This window comes from Electrona antarctica (assembly GCF_951216825.1).
Source record: "Electrona antarctica genome assembly, chromosome: 14".
NCBI classification, from domain to species: Eukaryota; Metazoa; Chordata; class Actinopteri; order Myctophiformes; family Myctophidae; genus Electrona; species Electrona antarctica.
This window is the reverse complement of record NC_136795.1, coordinates 47719887-47743132: the sequence shown is the minus strand read 5'-3', so window position 1 is coordinate 47743132 and position 23246 is coordinate 47719887. Positions and strand designations below refer to the sequence as shown.

The window sequence follows — 23246 nt, the reverse complement described above, 5'->3', positions numbered from 1 at the left end:
TTATAAAATGAAATGGGAGTTAAATGCTGCAATTTGAAAAACTGGCAAAATATGACTCCTAACGTCGTTAAAGTGGGGACTCATAAAATGTCTCTGGGACTCATTTCTAAAAGACCATCCCTGCATCACGGGACTCATTACATTGGAAACCTATTTACATCACTGCTCTGTAGTACTGTCAATCAATCAATCAATCAATCAATCAATCAATCAATCAATGCTCTCTCACTCTCTCTCTCTCTCTCTCTCTCTCTCTCTGCAGGCATGTATGTGTGTGTGAAATGTGAGCACCAGCTGTTCTCCAGCAGGTCCAAGTATGATCACTCGTCCCCGTGGCCGGCCTTCACAGAGACCATCCTCGAGGACAGTGTCTCCAAACACCAGGAGAGACCGGGTGCTTATAAGGTGACTTCATCTGACAACACACTCGTTCAGTCATTCATTCATCAATGGCTCAGGGGTAGAGTCGGACAGTCGGATGGGAACAGTGAGGGTTCCCAGTTCGATCCCTGTGGGCTCCCCCAGAGTTAGTGTCGAAGTGTCCTTGAGCAAGACTCTGAACCCCTAATTGCTCCCGATGAGCAGGTTGGTGCCTTGCATGGTTTCCTCCGCCTACGGTGTGTGAATAGGTGACTGTAATGCAATCTATCTAAAGCGTCTTGGAGAAAGGCGCTATATGTCACCAACTCACCATTTACTATTTATCCATACCCTCATTCATTCAGCCGTCCAATTAATTAATTCATGCATTACATTAGATTAGTTATATATACAGCATCACAATCGTTTCAAAACCACTGTATCCATTTATTTGTTGGGCTCTTCAAAAAATATCAGATCTACAAGCTCACACTCACAGCGAGCTTGTGCGTCTGTTTTTTTGGGGGGGTGGGGTTTATACGATTTTTGTCAGATTTCAGTCTGCGGCCAAATACTTTTTTTTGGGGGGGGGGGGGGGGGGGGGGGGGTCCTTGCAGTGTTGTTTTTGGTTTTAGTCACAGTCTCTTGAATAGTTTTAGTCACATTTTAGTCACCTGGAATGTTTTACTGTTAGTCTAGTTTTAGTCGACTAAATGTCATAAGATTTTAGTCGACTAAATCTACAGTTGATTTTCGTCGAACAAAATGTATTTTGGCGGGCCTTGATGCCGTCGTAATGACTTGCTGTCGCGTTGTGGGCTTGTAGATCGTCTATTTTCAGCATGCAACCAAGTGTAAAATGACTTATACTGGATCTCTTGTCCACTAGTCCCTTCCTCAAATTTTAGTCTAGTTTTTATTTGTTGACAAAATCAGTATATTTAGCCATAGTTTTAGTCATCATATGGCTTAGTTTTTGTCAGTGAAAAAAGGTAGTCGACGAACATTTTTTCGTCATAGTATTAGTCGATGAAAACAACACTGGTGTGGACAGTCACCTCAGTCTTAACGATCGGTTTTGAGAAACAAACGTGCAGCTTTGTCTCACGTGGTTTGAACAAAGCCTTTACTGTCAGGGTTCCTTCTTTGTCCTCGGTGGAAACCTGGCATATTGTCAGCAGCGCTCACTCCTGGAGCTGACATGTTGTAGCTCTTCGGTTTGGCTCCGCGTTATCTTTCTTTTTTCAACTCTCGTCGTGTCTCCTAACCTTTTCCACCATGTTTAATTCTTGTCTAAGCGATGGTGTTGTATCTCATTTCTACTACTGTACTACTACTATTACTACTACTACTTCATCAGACACTGATGAAGGCTGGATAGCCGAAACGTTTGTCTCCTGTCCAACATGCAAGAATACATTATTGAAATGCAGTCTTGGTGTGTGTGCAACCCATTACCGTTATTTATATGATATGATTTGAACGGGTAACGCACCTTAACCCATTTTGGGCGGGAATCCCTTTTGGTGTTATACTTTAGCTATTGCAAAATAGCAGATCTACAAGCTCATAGCGCGGCACCGAGTGCCGGTCTGCAATTTTTGAAACATTTTGAAAAATGTGCCTCAAATCTTTGAACATATATTATTACAGAGTGAACATTTTTAACTCAAATCTTTGCTTCTGGGGAGGTCCCTGGAACAACATATTTTCAGATGGGGGGGGGGGGGGGGGGGGCATATTACATTTTTGGGGGTCCTTGACATGAAATATTGAAACATAAGGGTTTTCAGAAGACTGTCAGGATTTTGAAGACATTTTTTTAATTTCGACGTCATGCAGGCCTAAATGGGTCAAGTCAGAGCGCGGTGGTCACATGACGAGTAATATTTTGTCACTGTGATGCAAACACATACGTCCTTACATTGGTGTCATGTGTCCTGTTTTATAACCTGTCTGTAAAGCACTTTGTAACTATATGTTTGGAAAGGTGCTATACAAATAAATTCATTCATTCATTCATTCATGTCTCTCCAGGTGCTTTGTGGGAAGTGTGGCAATGGACTGGGCCACGAGTTTGTGAACGACGGCCCGGGCAGAGGACAGTCACGCTTCTGAATCTTCAGCAGCTCACTGAAGTTCGTCCCTAAAGGTACAAGCGGTCGGTCTGCTTCTGTGGAGATGGTGGTTATGTGAAAGAAATGTCACTATATCTAGGCTCATGCTCTAACCCATTTTGGGCGGGAACCCCTTTTGGTGTTTCAAGCATTATGTTATACTTTAGCTATCGAAAAATAGCAGATCTACAAGCTCATAGCGCGGCACCGAGTGCTGCGCTACGAGCTTGTAGGTCTGCTACTTTTGAAAAATCGTGAAAATGTGGTGCAAGAATGAATATGTATTCTTTCAGAGCGAACATTTTTAACTCAAATCCTTGCTTCTGGGAGGTCCCTGGAACTACATATTTTCAGATGGGGGTCTGCAGCCAAATACGGATAATTCTGGGCGTCCTTGACATGAAATTGTTGAGCACCACTGACACAGAAACGTAGGTTTCTTTTAGAACAGGATTTAGAAGACATTTTGTAGAATCGTCCTCAGGTCTAAATGCTCTAATAGGCATGCTGGTGTAGGAGTGCATTTACAGTATATAGCCAGCAGACTCCTTTTACCATCTACTCCTCCTTTTACTATCTACATGGATGCAAGTTCTCAGTCGCCAGGACTGTTCTCCGTCATTTGGATTCCATAGAAGCCAGCATGTACTTCTATGGAAGCATGTTGCACAGCAAAAATAGCCTATAAGAGCTCAATGACGCATTGAGAGCTTGTAGATAAGCTATTTTTGGTTCTTTTAAGATTAGGGCATTTTAAGTCGTAAAACTAGCAATATGTCCAGAAACATCTTCCATGCCATTTTAATAGTCCAGGCCAGGTGCACCTGCCACTGTTTATTGTAGTGCTACAGGTTTAAACCCTCAATCTGTGAATTATTCACCAAATTGGTTAATTAGTTAATTGGCTAACAGCAGGAACTGTTACTAAAACATGATTTTGTAGGAGTGGAGGCTCCTTTCACATGGATTCACAAATCACACATTAGGAGTTGGCCATACAGTAACAGAAATGGTAAATGGTGCATTTATATAGCGCCTTTATCCAAGGCACTTTACAGAGATTGTGCATTACATTCACCCATTCACACACACATACATACACCGATGGCAGCGGAAACCATGCAAGGCACCAACTAGCACATCGGGAGCAATTAGGGGTTCAGTGTCTTGCTCAAGGACACTTCGACAGTAACTCTGCGGGAGCCCGGGTTCGAACTGGCAACCTTACGGTTACCATCCAGGCACTCTACCCCTGAGCCACCGCCGCCCCGTACAGTACAGTACAGTACAGTACAGTACAGTACAGTACAGTACAGTACAGTACAGTACAGTACAGTACAGTACAGTACAGTACAGTACAGTACAGTACAGTACAGTACCAACGTCAGTCGTGAGATTCTATTTTAGCTTTAATGCTAAAATAGAGGGGGGGGGGGGGGGGGGATTCAGACAGCTAGCCATCAATGAGTACAACGCTCCCAAACATTCTTTTCTGTCTCTGTGACACATCTAGGGGCCGCAATCTGCATTCAAATATGTTCTTGGAAGCGTTGTCATTGGTGGGAAAAAACCCGGTCGAAATGACTAACCAATCAGGAAGTAGACAGGCAAATCGACCAATGACAAAGCTTCTAGGATGCAGATTGCGGCCCCTAGATGTGTCACAGAGACTACTTTTTTTTAAGAGCGTTTTAAAAAGTCATTAAAATTGACATTTCGTCAGTGAAAAAAGGTAGTCGACGAACATTTTTCGTCTTAGTTTTAGTCGACTGAAAACAACACTGCCTGGCATCCATGTTGTTTTGTGCATGTGATAATTATGGCAGAAATGTTGTTAATACTGTGGGGGAAACAGAGGGAATGTGGATAAATAGCCGATCTACAAGCTCTCAATGTGTCACATTGTGATGCAGTGTTGAGCTTGTAGCACTGCTATTTAACGACGTGCCCAAAATGGGGTTAATGGTTAACTGCTGGAGTCCTACTGGGTAAGAAAAGGAAAGGGGGAGGGACATTTTGGTGGGTTTTTACAACAAACACGAGTATTCTGTTCCGTCTAATCTAAGCAAGTGAGAGCATCCAGGCTGCTTATATATAGCCTCTTTCTTTCCTTATCCAGGCAGACAGAATTAAATCTATTCTTATCTACCAATAAGAAGTGTTTTTAAACTTCTGAGCATCCTGCATCCATTCTTCCTTCCTCATATCCGATATCCTAATATATCCTGATGTCCCTAACATCTCCGGTCTCCTCATCTTAAAACCTTTAGTGACCAGTAGCTGGTCACTGTGACCCTTCCAGTTTCTTCTTTTTCTTAATTTTTATCCCACGATTTTGTAACCCATTTCACCCCTGTGTCAATTATCTAATGTGATCCTGGGCTCTACACACCCTCCGCCAACCTGGGGAGAGCAACGGACTTGAACTCATGCCTGAGTGTCCAAGTTGCTCCTTTTACACCTGACAGGGGGGACTTTCCCTGGTTGGACGTAGCGCGTGGAAGGAACACGTTATTCCAACCAGTTCCTTTCCCCTCCGTCAGGCGCCCCGGCTGGCCAGGGGTTACTGCATGTTTTTTGTGAGAGTACCTACTAGGGATGCACCGAAAGGGAAATTCTTGGCCGAAAACCGAATACCGAATATCCGAATATGATTAATATTATACATCTTTTTTCCTACCATTGCTGTACCTTAAAGCTACCTGATTTATGACAATAGTAATGGTTATGGCAAAACTTAACTTAAATAATAATCACTATTATGGGTCCATAAAACATTTATTCAGCTCTTTTGAATGCATTAATTGCATACACTATTCGGTGATATATTTTCTGCCTATTCGGGCTGAAACCGAATAGGCCTAAAATGCATTTTTAGCCATTTTATGCTGAATATTTTCTGCGGCCGAATATTCGGTGCATCACTAGTACCTACCCTAGGGGACACGGGGAGAACATGTGAGGGTACCTACCCTAGGGGACACGGGGGGAACATGCAAACTCCACACAGAAAGGCCCTTTCACCAACCCCGCCAACCGAGTGGCGCGCTACGAGCTTGTAGGTCTGCTATTTTTGAAAAATCGAAGAACCACTGACAGAACATAGCTTTTTCAGAAAAACTGTCAGGATGTAGAAGACATTTTTAGAATCTGATCTCAGGTCAAAATGGGTTAATATAGCAGTTCCATATCACCACATGATACTATAGAATTTTCCTAACAACGTAATTTGGTCCTCTGCTCCAACTACATCCATGGTTGTTCTGGTGCTGTTGTTCACAGACAAGGTGGATGGACAGTAAGGTGAGGTGAATGATGTGTGTTTATCCTCTCCTGTTGTTCACAGACAAGGTGGATGGACAGTAAGGTGAGGTGAATGATGTGTGTTTATCCTCTCCTGTTGTTCACAGACAAGGTGGATGGACAGTAAGGTGAGGTGAATGCTGTGTGTTTATCCTCTCCTGTTGTTCACAGACAAGGTGGATGGACAGTAAGAGGTGAATGATGTGTGTTTATCCTCTCCTGTTGTTCACAGACAAGGTGGATGGACAGTAAGGTGAGCTGAATGATGTGTGTTTATCCTCTCCTGTTGTTCACAGACAAGGTGGATGGACAGTAAGGTGAGGTGAATGATGTGTGTTTATCCTCTCCTGTTGTTCACAGACAAGGTGGATGGACAGTAAGGTGAGGTGAATGATGTGTGTTTATCCTCTCCTGTTGTTCACAGACAAGGTGGATGGACAGTAAGGTGAGGTGAATGATGTGTGTTTATCCTCTCCTGTTGTTCACAGACAAGGTGGATGGACAGTAAGGTGAGGTGAATGATGTGTGTTTATCCTCTCCTGTTGTTCACAGACAAGGTGGATGGACAGTAAGGTGAGCTGATGGAGGTCCAGGATGGATGGATGGACGGAGCTGATGTGTGTTCTGCTCAGTGTCGGGGACAGTGGATGATGGGTTTTGGGACTAAAGCCCCTCGCTGGGACGCCCAGGACTCTGATGGACCGTGGACCCCTCTGGCACCGCAGAGACAGAACACTCTCGCGCACACAAAGTCAAAGTCGTACGATTTGTCACACACGTTACCGCAGTGAAATTTGTTCTGCTCCGCATTCGATCCAATCTCTTGGAGCGGTGAGCCGCAGCCGTGCCGCGCTCGGGAATCATTTGATTAGTAGATATGCCCCCCCCCCCCCCAATCCAACCCTTTGATGCTGAGTGTCAAGCAGGGAGGCATTGGGTCCCATTTTTACAGTCTTTGGTATGACCCCGGCTGGGGATCGAACCTCCGACCTCCCAGTTTCAGGGCGGACACTCTAACCACAAGGCCACAGACTCTGGGCTGCAGCGACAGACTACACACACACACACACACATACACACACACACACACACACACACACACACACACACACACACACACACACACACACACACACACACACACACACACACACAGACACGCACAAACAGCTAATCGGTTAGCATAATTTAATTCACAACAGGATCAGTCTATCACATAATTGTCTTGGCTTTCGGGCGGAAACCTTGTGTAATAACTTTATGATAGAATCTTTTATTTATATAGCGCCTTTCTCAAACGGAAGTCACAAAGTGCTGCGCAGAGAAATTACACTTTGAAACAAAACCAAGAGAAACTAATCACAATTTAAACGGATGCAAATAGAAAACGGCTAAAGCTGATACAGAAATTCGACATGAAAAGAGAGGAATTGGGCTGTATAACAATGTCTAAAAGCGTTTTAGTTTCATTGGTTACAGTGGTAATTTTGTCAGTTTTAGTCATAGTCTTTTGAATAAAATGCAGTTTAGTTTTAAGTCATATTTTAGTCATCTGAAATGTTTTGGTTTTAGTAGACCGAATAATTTGCGGTCGACTAAATTTACAGTTGATGTAAGTCGACAGATTATTCTCAAACATGCATTCTTTGCAAACGTGCATTCACTTGTTTTTAACACATTTTGGGCGGGAACCCCTTTTGGTGTTTTAACTAAGCATTATGTAATACTTTAGCTATTGAAAAATAGCAGATCTACAAGCTCATAGCGCGCCGCCGAGTGGCACGCTACGAGCTTGTAGGTCTGCTATTTTTGATAATAAAAATGTGGCACAAATCTTTATTTCGACGTCAGGCCTAAATGGGTTAATACATATGCGTTTCAATTTGAGAACGGTGGAACATTTACACTCATTCAGCATATTATCGAACAATCTTTTAATTTACAAACTATAAGATAAGCAAGTCATTCATCATTCACTTCTCTAACCAGTCCAGTCCATGTCAGGTCAGCGGTTTCTTTAGCTTGCAATAATATTTCAGGTTTAGCATAAACACACCATCTTTACCTACCTAAAGTAACCTCGGCTTGTGTGCTTTTGCCTTTTGAATGAAATGCGGAATGACTTGTCTCTACTGGATCTCTATGATATTTTCATTTTTTGTGTGTCATCCTAGCTTAGTCTTTATTTTGTTTTTGTCAGTGAAACCTTTTTTTGTGAGCTTGTAGATCAGCTATTTTCACGACTTGTTGTCGTGTGACACTGCCATACGACGGGGACGGAGCGGGCATTCCGACGCACCGCCATTCAGACTACGTTGGCTTTCCCGGGTTAGCGTCAAGGACTATTTAACCCATTTAGGCCTGACCTCAACATTGTTTTAAAAATCTTCTAAATCCTCCAGTTTTCTGAAATAAATATTTTCACGATTTTTCAAAAATAGCAGACCTACAAGCTCGTAGCGCGCCACTCGGTGGCGCGCTATGAGCTTGTAGATCTGCTATTTTTCAATAGCTAAATTACAACATAATGTTTAAAACACCAAAAGGGGTTCCCGCCCCAAAATGGGTTAAAGAGGACGGTAAGCGAAGACTGTACGGTGGACTCCATGTTGCTCCCTGGAAAGAAAGAAACATGCGCAAGTTGAGACCAGGAAGTTGTACATGACAAATCATAGATATGGCACAAATTAAATGGCCCCAGCAGATGGCGTGATGCCACTGAAAGGAGAGATGCTTGTATATCATGTCACGTCATTGTATTTTACCTTTTTTATATTAACGTTTTAACAGCAAGTGGATAAGTAAGACCCAGCATGGATCATCATCACACAGACAGTAATGTTGGTCTCAACTGCTCATGTTTCTTTCCTTCCAGGGAGCAACATGGAGTCCACCGTACGGTCTTCTTTCCTTCCAGGGAGCAACATGGAGTCCACCGTACGGTCTTCTTTCCTTCCAGGGAGCAACATGGAGTCCACCGTACGGTCTTCTTTCCTTCCAGGGAGCAACATGGAGTCCACCGTACGGTCTTCTTTCCTTCCAGGGAGCAACATGGAGTCCACCGTACGGTCTTCGCTTCCTGTCCTCCTTTAATCCATTTTGGGGGCGGGAACCCCTTTTGGTGTTTTAAGCATTATGTTATGCTTTAGCTATTGAAAAATAGCAGATCTACAAGCTCATAGCGCGGCACCGAGTGCCGCGCTACGAGCTTGTAGGTCTGCTATTTTTGAAAAGTCGTGAAAATGCCTCAAATCTTTGAATATATATTCTTTCAGAGCAAACGTTTTTAACTCAAATCTTTGCTTCTGGGGGGTCCCTGGAATAACATATTTTCAGATGGAGGTCGGTGGCCAATTACATATCATTTTCGGGTTCGGGTTAGGGTCCGAGATCGGGTTAGGGACAGGGTTCGTAAATGTGGCGAGTCGGAATGGCGATCCGTTGGAATAATGGGCTTCGGAATGCCGGCGTGTACCCGTGACCGTCATACGACAATAAAAATAGGGCAGTCATTTATAAAAAAGAATTTCCGCCTGATTTTGAATCATTACATTTAACTTATGCATATAAAACAATGTCAGTATCGGTACACACAAAAGGGCAAACTTGAACTCACTGACGATACCATACACATGTATTGTTTTAGTCGCTATATTTGGAAGTGGAAAATATGCAATTATGAAGCAGATATAGAGTATATATATTTATTTATATATATTGTTTTTAAAAAAAGAGCAAATTTCAAGTGTGCAAAGAGACAGAACTATAATTTTTGTAATGAGAATCTCGCATTGCTTTATCCATAGTGATAAATGAATGAATAAATAAATATACTTTTATAAAGAGAATTGTGCACTGTCTGCTGTATCTATATGGTTATTGAGTGTGTTTATGGTTTGCATTCTCCAACTTTTATTTACAAATCTATCTGTTATCCTCCCAGGGTGGACAACAGTAATGATTGATGGAAGAAAAGTACTCAAACTCAAACGTTTTACTTAACCCATTTCGGGCGGGAACCCCTTTTGGTGTTTTAAGCATTATGTTATACTGTTATACTTTAGCTATTGAAAAATAGCAGATCTACAAGCTGCTCTACGAGCTTGTAGGTCTGCTATTTTTTTTTAATCGTGAAAATGTGGCGCAAATCTTTGAATATATATATTCTTTCATAGTGAATGTTTTTAACTCAAATCTTTGCTTCTGGGGGAGGTCCCTGGAACAACATCTTTTCAGATACGGGTCGGCGGCCAAATGCATTCTATTTTTGGGAGTCCTTGACATGAAAACGACTGACATACACTGCAATGTAGATTACAGCCTACTCTTGTACAAATACAAGTCCCGGATTGAAAATGTGCTTGAGTAAAAGTAAGAAAGTATTGGCAACAAAAACATAGCTAAAGCACCAAAAGTAAAAGTACTCATTGTGCAGAATTTGTCCCATTATTACACAAGTTCAAAATGTATACAAAAATCTTGCAAATGGCAAATCTACAAGTTCACAATGTGTCAGATTGTGAACATGCAGATCTGCTATTTTCAAATGGCCGAGATATATATATATATATAGCAAGGGTCAAGGTTGTAGGCTACTTTATTGTTCCATCTTATTGTGTACAGGTACATAAGAGTAAACGTTTTTGTTTGGCTTCCTTAAAGACAAAGCAGCAGCATAGACAGCATAACATTCAAAACAACAAAACCACAGCAAACACAGCAAAGAGTGCAAGAAAGGGCAATCAAAGTGTAACAATAAATAGTGCGGCTGAAGTGGTAGTGTGTTTTAGTAGTAAAAAGTACTATATTTCCCTCTAAGATGTAGTGGTGTTGTGTAGAAGTAAAGGTAGCCTATACTAATACCTCCCCGTGTCACTGTTCAGCTGTGTACTAATGAATATACTGCCACCATGTGGTAGACAGGAGAACATGTGCTCCACAAATAGAATGGCGTGTCTACTGTGAGTCACCTGACCTAGTAGTATGTTTGTGCACATGTTCATTTTAGCTGTGGCCTGTGATGATGGCTGTAATCCCCAGTCTAATCCTTCGCAGACCCAAAGGTATCTGGCATGGATCAAATGTGTCATAATATTGCTGCTTCACCTGTGGAGAACAATAATAATAATAATAATAATAATATCTCAAACTTATATAGCGCTTTTCTGAGTACCCAAAGACGCTTTACATGGGGGGCTTTACAGAGGTAACAACAAAATAAAAACAACTTTATTAGAAAAGATAAATACAAAAAAAACACTAAAAGCTAAAGAACATTAAAAGACAGTGAAAAGGGTTAGCTAGGGAAGGGAATATTGAAGAGGTGGGTCTTGAGGGCGGTTTTGAAAGTTTGGAGTGTGGGAGCATCTCTGAGTGCCTTAGGGAGGGCATTCCACAGGGTTGGGGCAGCAAATGCAAAAGCTCTGTCACCCCACGTACGGAGTTTGGTTTTGGGGACGTCGAGGAGGTTTGCATCACCAAAGTATTGAATATAAGAACCAATTCCAACCTGGTGAGTGAGATGCAGTGCTGTCTGGTCTAGGGATGCCAGCAACTGACCATCAGCCAAATCGATTAATTGACAGCTCTCCCGATTATTAATCGATTAATTAATTGATTTTTTTTTTGTAAAAATAAATATCACATAAAACATATATTATCCAGACCCCCAGGAACGCGCCCAGGGGGGCGGGCCGGGCCAGCGTGCCACCCCGCGTCTGAAACGGTTGAGAAATCACAGAGTTACCGTGTGCCGGTCCCTCTACTGTACCGTCTACTGTACTGTAGCCTACTGTACTGTACTGTCACTGTACTGTACTGGCACACCCGAAATCATCATATATACAGTTAATACGTGCGTGTGTGTTTGTGTGCGTGTTAGGTTGCGCACAGGTGGTGAAAAACAACCATGCTGTTCTGGGTGCTCATACCCAGCCAGCCAGGCACCCACATAACTCCGTAAGGGAGTGGTAGCACCACTCAAAAACATGGCAGTCTAGTAAACTGAAAAGAACCACCCAAGAACAGAACACGGCTGCAGCTAGTACTACAGTGCAGGCCTAATGGGTGTGTTAAGAGTTACTAGATGTGTAAGCAAGCATAGACAGTGATTGTCAAAGCTTGCACATTGGTATATGGTTAACATACATGATGCATAGTGCTGTCGCCTCACAGCTAGAAGGTCCTGGGTTCGATTCCTGCTGGGGACGCTGTGGGCGTGTTCCCTCCTCCGCGTCATCAGTGCCCATACCCGAGGCGGGGTTGGTGAAAGGGCCTTTCTGTGTGGAGTTTGCATGTTCTCCCCGTGTCCCCTAGGGTAGGTATACCCTCACAAAAAACATGCAGCAATCCTGGTCTCTAAACTGCCTCCCCCTGGCCAGCCGGGGCGCCTGATGGAGGGGAAAGGAACTGGTTGGAATAACGTGTTCCTTCCACGCGCTACGTCCGGCCAGGGAAACTCCCCCCCCTGTCAGGTGAAAAGAAGCAGCTTGGACTCCTCATGCATAGAAGGAAGCATGAGGTCAGTCAGCTGCCCCCCCCCCCCAGGTTGGCAGAGGAAGTGTAGCGCCCAGGATTACATTAGATGGTTGACACTGGGTGAAAAAATGGGTTGCAAAATCGTGGGATAAAAATTATAGTAAAAAAAACAAAACAATAGGCTACATTAAAAAAGGACTGTGTCCTAGTATCATAGCCATTGTTGCTTTTGATTAGCCTGCAGCTGTAGTGTGTTGCTTACATCACAATAGTACTGCCATGTTTTACCCTGCTGCGCGCACACACACACACACACACACACACACACACACACACACACACACACACACACACACACACACACACACACACACACACACACACACACACACACACACACACACACACACACACACACACACACACACACACACACACACACACACACACACACACACACACACACACACACACACACCACCCCGCAGGCCCGCACACACAACACCCAACCCGCCCCGTCTTCTCCCATACCAGCCCTCTTCAATTTGTGGCAGCTCATCTCTCTCATCTTGGCTTCGCATTTCCACAGTGTTTCCCCACATGAGAGCCTCCACAGTCACATGTTCTACTATACTCTTGTAGAGAGAGAGTGTGTGTGTGTGTGTGTGTGTGTGCGTGCGTGTGTGCGTGTTTTTGTGTGTGCGTGCCCGTGTACCCAGGTATCATACTTATGAGGGCCAGGTGTCCCCACAAGTATAGTAGATCTCAATTGAAGTGGACCTTGTTGAGGACCATTTGCATTATTGTTTTCATGTTTAACAATAAAAAATAAAAACAATACTACAACATGACGTAACAATACCATCCGCTCCCGACCGGATCATACAGACTTTTGAAACAGAGACCAGGCTTTCCTCCGAGGTGGTGGAAAGCCTGGTGAGGCGAGGTCAGGCTTGGGGTAGTTAGTGGCAGGGTTAGACTTGTGGTTATGGTTTGGGTTCCACTTAAAAATGTCAAAAGAAATGGTAAAATAATGAAATAAAAGGCTTCTATAATTAATACCACCATATCTCTACGTATTAAGACCACCCATTTCCCAGATGGGTGGTCTTGACCCATCTTTTACCTGCGGGAACGATTTTGTCTTCTAAATCCTGACAGTTTTCTGAAAAACCTATGTTTCTGTGTCAGTGGTGCTCAAACACTTTCATGTCAATTAAGTACCCCCAAGATTATATGTAATTGGCCGCCGACCCCCATCTGAAAATATGTTGTTCCAGGGAACCCCCCAGAAGCAAAGATTTGAGTTAAAAACGTTCGCTCTGAAAGAATATATATATTCAAAGATTTGCACCACATTTTTACGATTAAAAAAAATTAGCAGACCTACAAGCTCGTAGCGTGGCACTCGGTGCCGCGCTATGTTATACTTTAGCTATTTTTCAATAGCTAAAGTATAACATAATGCTTTAAAACACCAAAAGGGGTTCCCGCCCAAAATGGGTTAATAGCTAAAATTGCTGTACTGTTGGCATAGCGGCGCTGATTGCTATAACTTCTGCGTACTTTAAGCGTGATTTATTACCCAGCGGTTCTCAGCGTTTATCCTGGGTCACAGCCTGGGCCCACCCATCAGCTGCACGGCCCACCCATCTGACCACCCATCAGCTGCCATGTTAATGGTTAAGTGGTCTCTCAAAGAAGGAAGTATTAGAGGAGGGAGAGAAGACACATTACATTACAGAAATTTTTTCGAAAAAAAAGAATTACTGTCTTGTAACCCTTATTGGTGTTTTAAGCATTATGTTATGCTTTAGCTATTGAAAAATAGCAGATCTACAAGCTCGTAGCGCGGCACTCGGTGCCGCGCTACGAGCTTGTAGGTCTGCTATTTTTGGAAAATCGTGAAATCGTGAGTATATATTCTTTCAGAGTTTCAGTTTTTAACTCAAATCTTTGCTTCTGGGAGGGTCCCTGGATGGAACAACATATTTTCAGATTGGGGTCCGTGGCCAAATACATATAATTCTGGGGGTCCTTGATGAAAATGTTTGAGAACGACTGAAATAGAAACATGGGGTTTTTCAGAAAACCTTCAGGTTTTAGAAGGCATTTGTAGAATCGTCCTCGGGTCTAAATAATATAATAATGAATTTATAATGAATTGCATTTTTATAGCGCTTTTCCAAGTGCTCAAAGCGCTTTACAATGGTTCATTCATTCATACATTGGGAGGTGAAGCGGCGAACAGTCGACGCCAGCGTCCTCACTTCCCACATTCACACACCAATGGTGGCAAGCTTACACCGACCGACTCATTGGAGGCAATGTGGGGTTCAGTGTCTTGCCCAAGGACACTTCGACATGTGGACAGGAGGAGCCGGGATTCGAAGCGCCGACCCAGGGATCATTGGACGACCTGCTCTACCTCCTGAGCCACAGCCGCCCCTGAAAGACGCGGTAGGGGTAGGGTAACATACCTGGATGTTTGGCAGTCACATATTCCGCCGTGTTTTTCCAGCGTGAGGAGGATCTCGTCCTTACTGCCGTACTGAGCTGTGGACTACAAACGCACACGGCGTCAATTCTATACACAGACAAGGCGCACGCGAACGTAAAAACCTTTGCTTCTTTAGAACGCCACAACGGTAAGGCCCTCCGGTCTGCTTTTCGGATATGTTATAGAGCTCCACGAGACGCACGCGTGGAACTGTAGTACGTCCTCGGGCGACCTTTCTAGTCGACATGGCGCACGAACGTTCCACTACACCGAGTGGCGCGCTACGAGCTTGTAGATCTGCTATTTAAAACCTTTGCTTCTGTAGAACGCCACAACGGTAAGGCCTTCCGGTCTGATTATCGGATATGTTATAGAGCTCCCAGAGACGCACGCGTGGAACTGTAGTACGTCCTCGGGCGACCTTTCTAGTCGACATGGCGCGCACGAACGTTCCACTACACCGAGTGGCGCGCTACGAGCTTGTAGATCTGCTATTTAAAACCTTTGCTTCTGTAGAACGCCACAACGGTAAGGCCTTCCGGTCTGATTTTCGGATATGTTATAGAGCCCAGCAACACCGGCCGACACCTCCAAGGCTTCCTGGGTGATGGCGAGGAGGAGGAGGAGGGCTGCCACGTCACCTCACAGTCCAACTGTCTGTATGTACGCCTCTGCTGTGCCTGAGGGAGGCACGCGCGCACACACACGCGCATTACATAACATGCAAATCACACCACCACTCAATATAAAAATAAAACGTTGTCTTATAAAGCAGCATATACTTTGTTTACATTCAGACAGTGTTGGGCATCGTTACTTTAGAAAGTAACGTCGTTAGGTTACTGGATTACTGCCCATAAAAATAATCCCTTACCGTTACAAATTACCTTCTGAGAAAAGTAAAAGGTTAGATTATTTTCCGTTATTTTCCGTTACCCGACAATTAAAACCCATTTTTAATGCTTGCGCAAGTTGTTTACATTGTAGGCTATTAGGCTACTGCCTACCGTCATTGCGCCGCATTATTACGGCCCTAATAAACTATGGTTAAAAACGAGAATGATACACACCATGAACTGACCATAGACAATATCCCCTTTACAGCTCTCTCTTGATTAACGAATATAATTAACCACAATCGCCAGCCTATACACGTAGGACTGGACAGAAAGGCTGTTGCGCTGCGCTCCAACCAGCCAGCAGCGCGCATAATGCCCTCTCCACGGCGCACACCGCGGCGCATGAACACCACCACCACCGTGGACCCACGTATGAACTACATAGTTTATAAGAAATGGCACGGCGGCCATCCAGTGACAGTAACAGAATGAGAATCCTGTAACCTGTTATTTTGGGGGGGCATTAGCCCTGAAACATGACTGGCATGCTCGTGAAGTACGAGCGTCATGTGAACCATGGCTAGGGGGGCATCAACAACAGCCTGTTGATGATGAATGTTACTATGAAACTTAAACAATTCATTAAACTAGTACTCACCTAATGACGCAGCCACGGAGGATCTACCGTGTTTAACGTAATTCCAAAGTGTTTAGCCTACATTGTTTAAGTCAAAGACGCATGCGTTTTTTTGGGCTTAAAGCATGTTGTTATTATTCCACTACCGGCACTGTCATGGCAGCTGGCTACAACCGAAACAACTTCCTCTTCCTCTTCAAAATAAAAGCTGCTTGTAACAATACTTTTATTTCTTAAGTGAACTTACAGGATGTAGTAGACGCAGGACGTGTCCGTCAAAACACCACAATACAACACAACAAAGATAACTCTCAAATAATAATACCTCGTTGGCCGCTTGTTGTGTAAAGAGGTTCTTGATGCTTCTTGAGTTTCATACAGTCCTTTGAATGTCCTTTTGACCGTGTTTAATAACTTTAAACAGTTCAAACACACTACTCTGCTGCGAGTGTGCTTCCTTGTGCAGACCAGAGTCTGAATGAGTGAGAGAAATGTTTGTACCACCTGTGTGCAATGCCAGGCAATCATGCATCAATCAGTCAATCAATCATGGTCCAGTGTTGCTACTGACAGACAGGGAACTTGGTTCTGCCTCAGAAAGTTATCATCACAAAATGTTTACATTTTTAACCTCATATGAAATAAATTATGAACCACATATTTATTATTGTATCATGACATTATTATGAATTATGCTTTATGAACTTATGACCATGAATTGTTGTATTTTAGCTATTTTAGTCTTTTTAAAGTAAGCATTTTAATAGCAGCACTTACATAGGAATCAGAGAAACGAATCAAAGAAAAGACCGTCATCTGCCAGTGGAATTCAGAACAGCGCCACAGCCCATCCACATGTATGAAGGCATATGCCTCTCCCCTCCTCTCCTCTCCTCTCTTTTTGAATGAACAGACAAAACACAAAACACAACATGTTCATTAATGTTATTCTTCACAAACTAGACATTTTATTCATATTTAGAAAATGCAGAATCCAATGGCGTCGGTCTGGGCTCTCCACGCCGTTTGCAAAGGTCAATGGTCAGCAAAAAGACTGCCTCCTCTCTCCCCTCTCTCCACAGAAGTGAAAACAGACAAAACACACCTTTAAAATATGTTCCCTAACCCTATTCTTTGCAAACGAGACATTTTATTCATATTTAGAGCGTCCCAAATTCAATGGGGCCGGTCTCGACTTTCCAGGACATTTGCAAAGGTCAATGGTCAGCAAAAAGACTGCAACGGTGACCCTTTGGGCCAAATTCTTAAAAAAACGGGGTGATATATATTTTTAAAAATATGTAAGAACCTCCAATATCCATATTCAGGTCATGTCGAATCCAATGGAACCGGTCTCGAATTTCCACGACGTTTGCAAAGGTCAAAGGTCAGCCGAAAGACTGCCACGGTGACCTTTGGGCCAAATGCCTTAACAATTAAGTGATAGATATTTTTTAAAATATGTAACACCCCCGAATATCCATATTCAGGCCATGGCGAATAAAATGGCGTTGGTCTCGATTTTGTGGGACTCTTACAAGCGTCCGATAAAGGGAACTACACTGCAATGCTAGGCCTCGGGTCAGATTTGAGGTTCCCGAGGTCGCAGAAAAAAACTCAGACCATCACGAAGATCGGCTCGTCGCCGCGATCGCAGAGGTGTTCGGCCCATCCCGAACAGACTTACGATCGTCGTCGTAGGCGCGCGTGAACGTCAAACTTTGCTTCACTGGAACGCCACGACGGTGAGGCCTTCCGGGATGATTTTCGGATATGTTATAGAGCTCCCGGAGACGCACGCATGGATCTATAGAACGTCCTCGGGCGACCTTTCTAAGAGGCACGGTCTCGTTTAACTTTTTCAGCCAGGACGCTGTTAGAGTCTATGGGTCTATGACGTGTCTGCATGCACAGAGCCAAAGTGAAGGACGTTTTGTACGACTGTCGGAGGCGTACGTCCGAGACACCTAACCGTTCGTCTCGGCTGGCTCTCCGACATATCCGAACGTCGGACCGTGATGTTTTATCGTTGGCGCGTTGTAGCGCGTCAAAGTCGGCAATTTGTAGGCGTTCGTTCAAGGCTACCGCCGCGGCCGTATGGCCGTTTGGCCCGAAACCTATACGGCTGCGACCGGGGCCGCGACCCGGCCGCGGTGATGGTCTCGGATTTGTTCTGCGACTTTCGCGTCAAAGTCGCAAATTTCGAGGCTTTCGTGCAGGGCTACTGTCGCGACCGTATGTCCGTTTGGCCCAAACCCTATACGGCTGCAATCGGGGCCGCGACCCGGTTGCGGTGATGGTCTCGGATTTGTTCTGTCGAATTTCGCGACTTTTCTCGCTAACTTACTTTGTGGGAGCAGTTTATGCTAATGAAGGGCGTGGTTCCGGCTACTTTGTGGGAGTGGTTTATGCAAATGAAGGGTGTGGTTCCTGCTACTTTGTGGGTGTGGGCTATGCAAATTAGTTGGTCATTATGCAAATGAGTGGGTGTCGCCCGCCTACATTGTTGGAGCGGTTTATGCAAATGAAGGGCGTGTTTCGGCTACTTTGTGGGATTGGCTTATGAAGGGGAGTGGTATGGGAGTGGTATGCAAATGAAGGGGAGTAGTATGCAAATGAAGGTGCGTGGTATGCAAATGAAGGGGCATGGTATGCAAATGAAGGGCGTGTTTCGGCTACTTTGTGGGATTAGTTTATGCAAATGAAGGGGCGTAGTATGCAAATGAAGGGGAGTGGTATGCAAATTAAGGGGAGTGGTATGCAAATGAAGGGGCATGGTATGCAAATGCAGGGGAGTGGTATGCAAATGAAGGGGCATGGTATGCAAATGAAGGGGAGTAGTATGCAAATGAAGGGGAGTGGTATGCAAATTAAGGTGCGTGGTATGCAAATGAAGGGGCATGGTATGCAAATGAAGGGGAGTAGTATGCAAATGAAGGTGCGTGGTATGTAAATGAAGGGGCATGGTATGCAAATGAAGGGCGTGTTTCGGCTACTTTGTGGGATCGGCTTATGCAAATGAAGGGGCGTAGTATGCAAATGAAGGGGAGTGGTATGCAAATGAAGGGGAGTAGTATGCAAATGAAGGTGCGTGGTATGCAAATGAAGGTGCGTGGTATGCAAATGAAGGGGAGTGGTATGCAAATGAAGGGCCATGGTATGCAAATGAAGGGGCATGGTATGCAAATGAAGGGGAGTGGTATGCAAATGAAGGGGCATGGTATGCAAATGAAGGGCGTGTTTCGGCTACATTGTGGGAGCGGCTTATGCAAATGGAGGGGCGTAGTATGCAAATGAAGGGGAGTGGTATGCAAATGAAGGGGCATGGTATGCAAATGAAGGGGAGTGGTATGCAAATGAAGGGGCATGGTATGCAAATGAAGGGGAGTAGTATGCAAATGAAGGTGCGTGGTATGCAAATGAAGGGCGTGTTTCGGCTACATTGTGGGATTAGTTTATGCAAATGAAGGGGCGTAGTATGCAAATGAAGGGGCATGGTATGCAAATGAAGGGGCATGGTATGCAAATGAAGGGGGGTGGTATGCAAATGAAGGGGCATGGTATGCAAATGAAGGGCGTGTTTCGGCTACATTGTGGGAGCGGCTTATGCAAATGAAGGGGCATAGTATGCAAATGAAGGGGAGTGGTATGCAAATGAAGGTGCGTGGTATGCAAATGAAGGGGCAAGGTATGCAAATGAAGGGCGTGTTTCGGCTACTTTGTGGGATCGGCTTATGCAAATGAAGGGGCGTAGTATGCAAATGAAGGGGAGTGGTATGCAAATGAAGGGGAGTAGTATGCAAATGAAGGTGCGTGGTATGCAAATGAAGGGGAGTGGTATGCAAATTAAGGTGCGTGGTATGCAAATGAAGGGGAGTGGTATGCAAATGAAGGGCATGTTTCGGCTACTTTGCGGGATTGGTTTATGCAAATGAAGGGGCGTGACATGCAAATGAAGGGGATTGGTTTATGCAAATGAAGGGACGTGGCATGCAAATGAAGGTGCGTGGTATGCAAATGGAGGGGAGTGGTATGCAAATGAAGGGGAGTGGTATGCAAATGAAGGGCATGTTTCCGCTACTTTGCGGGATTGGTTTATGCAAATGAAGGGGCGTGGCATGCAAATGAAGGGGAGTGGTATGCAAATGAGGTGCGTGGTATGCAAATAAAGGGGCGTGGCATGCAAATGAAGGGGATTGGTTTATGCAAATGAAGGGGCGTGGCATGCAAATTAAGGTGCGTGATATGCAAATGAAGGGGAGTGGTATGCAAATGAAGGGGAGTGGTATGCAAATGAAGGGCATGTTTCCGCTACTTTGCGGGATTGGTTTATGCAAATGAAGGGGCGTGGTATGCAAATGAAGGGGAGTGGTATGCAAATGAGGTGCGTGGTATGCAAATGAAGGGGCGTGGTATGCAAATGAAGGGGAGTGGTATGCAAATGAAGGGGCATGGCTCCGGCTACTTTGTGGGATTAGTTTATGCAAATGAAGGTGCGTGGTATGCAAATGAAGGTGCGTGGTATGCAAATGAAGGGGAGTGGTATGCAAATGAAGGGGAGTGGCATGCAAATGAAGGGCATGTTTCCGCTACTTTGCGGGATTGGTTTATGCAAATGAAGGGGCGTGGCATGCAAATGAAGGGGAGTGGTATGCAAATGAGGTGCGTGGTATGCAAATGAAGGGGCGTGGCATGCAAATAAAGGGGATTTGTTTATGCAAATGAAGGGGCGTGGCATGCAAATAAAGGTGCGTGGTATGCAAATGAAGGGGAGTGGTATGCAAATAAGGTGCGTGGTATGCAAATGAAGGGGCGTGGCATGCAAATGAAGGGGATTGGTTTATGCAAATGAAGGGGCGTGGCATGCAAATGAAGGTGCGTGGTATGCAAATGAAGGGGCCACTCCCCTTCATTTGCATACCAAGCACATGAAGGGCATGTTTCGGCTACTTTGTGGGATTGGTTTATGCAAATGAAGGGGCGTGGCATGCAAATGAAGGGGAGTGGTATGCAAATTAAGGTGCGTGGTATGCAAATGAAGGGGAGTGGTATGCAAATGAAGGGCATGTTTCGGCTATTTGCGGGATTGGTTTATGCAAATGAAGGGGCGTGACATGCAAATGAAGGGGATTGGTATGCAAATGAAGGGGCGTGGTATGCAAATGAAGGGGAGTGGTATGTACGTCGTCGTGTAGGGAACATGTACGTCGTCGTGTAGGGAACATGTACGTCGTCGTGTAGGGAACATGTACGTCGTCGTGTAGGGAACATGCACGTCATCGTGGAGGGAACATGTACGTCATCGTGAAGGGAACATGCACGTCATCGTGAAGGGAACATGCACGTCATCGTGAAGGGGACATGTACGTCATCATGGAGGAAACATGTACGTCATCGTGGAGGGAACATGTACGTCATCGTGACGGGAACATGTACGTCATCGTGACGGGAACATGTACGTCATCGTGGAGGGAACATGCACGTCGTCGTGAAGGGAACATGCACGTCATCGTAGATGGAACATTTACGTCATCGTGAAGGGAACATGTACGTCATCGTGAAGGGGACATGTACGTCATCATGGAGGCAACATGTACGTCATCGTGGAGGGAACATGTACGTCATCGTGGAGGGAACATGCACGTCGTCGTAAATTGAACATGTACGCCATCATGTAGGGAACATGTACGTCATCGTGACGTGGACATGTACGTCATCGTGGAGGGGACATGCACGTTATCGTGGAGGGAACATGTACGTCATCGTGGAGGAAACATGTACGTCGTCGTGGAGGGAGCATGTACGTCATCGTGGAGGAAACATGTACGTCATCGTGGAGGGAACATGTACGCCATCGTGTAGGGAACATGTACGTCATCGTGGAGGAAACATGTATGTCATCGTGAAGGGAGCATGTACGTCATCGTGTAGGGAACATGCACGTCATCGTGGAGGGAACATGTACGTCATCGTGGAGGAAACATGTACGCCATCGTGGAGGGAGCATGTACGCCATCGTGGAGGGAGCATGTACGTCATCGTGGAGGAAACATGTACGTCACCGTGGAGGGAACATGTACGCCATCGTGTAGGGAACATGTACGTCATTGTGGAGGGAACATGTATGTCATCGTGGAGGGAACATGTATGTCATCGTGGAGGGAACATGTACGTCATCGTGTAGGGAACATGTACGCCATCGTGTAGGGAACATGTACGTCGTCGTGAAGGGAACATGCACGTCATCGTGGAGGGAACATGCACGTCATCGTGAAGGGAACATGTACGTCATCGTGGAGGGAACATGTACGTCATCGTGGAGGGAACATGCGCGTCGTCGTAAATTGAACATGTACGCCATCATGTAGGGAACATGTACGTCATCGTGACGTGGACATGTACGTCATCGTGAAGGGGACATGTACGTCATCGTGGAGGAAACATGCACGTCATCGTGGAGGGAACATGTACGTCATCGTGGAGGAAACATGTACGCCATCGTGGAGGGAGCATGTACGTCATCGTGGAGGAAACATGTACGTCGCCGTGGAGGGAACATGTACGCCATCGTGTAGGGAACATGTACGTCATTGTGGAGGGAACATGTATGTCATCGTGGAGGGAACATGTACGTCATCGTGTAGGGAACATGTACGCCACCGTGTAGGGAACATGTACGTCGTCGTGAAGGGAACATGCACGTCATCGTGGAGGGAACATGCACGTCATCGTGAAGGGAACATGTACGTCATCGTGGAGGGAACATGTACGTCATCGTGGAGGGAACATGCGCGTCGTCGTAAATTGAACATGTACGCCATCATGTAGGGAACATGTACGTCATCGTGACGTGGACATGTACGTCATCGTGAAGGGGACATGTACGTCATCGTGGAGGAAACATGTATGTCATCGTGGAGGAAACATGTACGTCATCGTGAAGGCAACATGCACATCATCATGTAGGGAACATGTACGTCATCGTGAAGGGGACATGTACGCCATCGTGGCGG

At 45.0% G+C, this 23246-nt stretch overlaps 1 long non-coding RNA gene across 1 annotated transcript; it reads left to right on the top strand.

The window, feature by feature from the left end:
• Nucleotides 1-277: 277 nt before the first annotated feature.
• On the top strand, nt 278-6453 carry LOC306936819. Its single transcript, XR_013791543.1, has 3 exons — nt 278-405; nt 2398-2512; nt 6333-6453. It is a non-coding gene; the product is annotated as an uncharacterized lncRNA (long non-coding RNA).
• The last annotated feature ends 16793 nt before the right edge of the window (nt 6454-23246 follow it).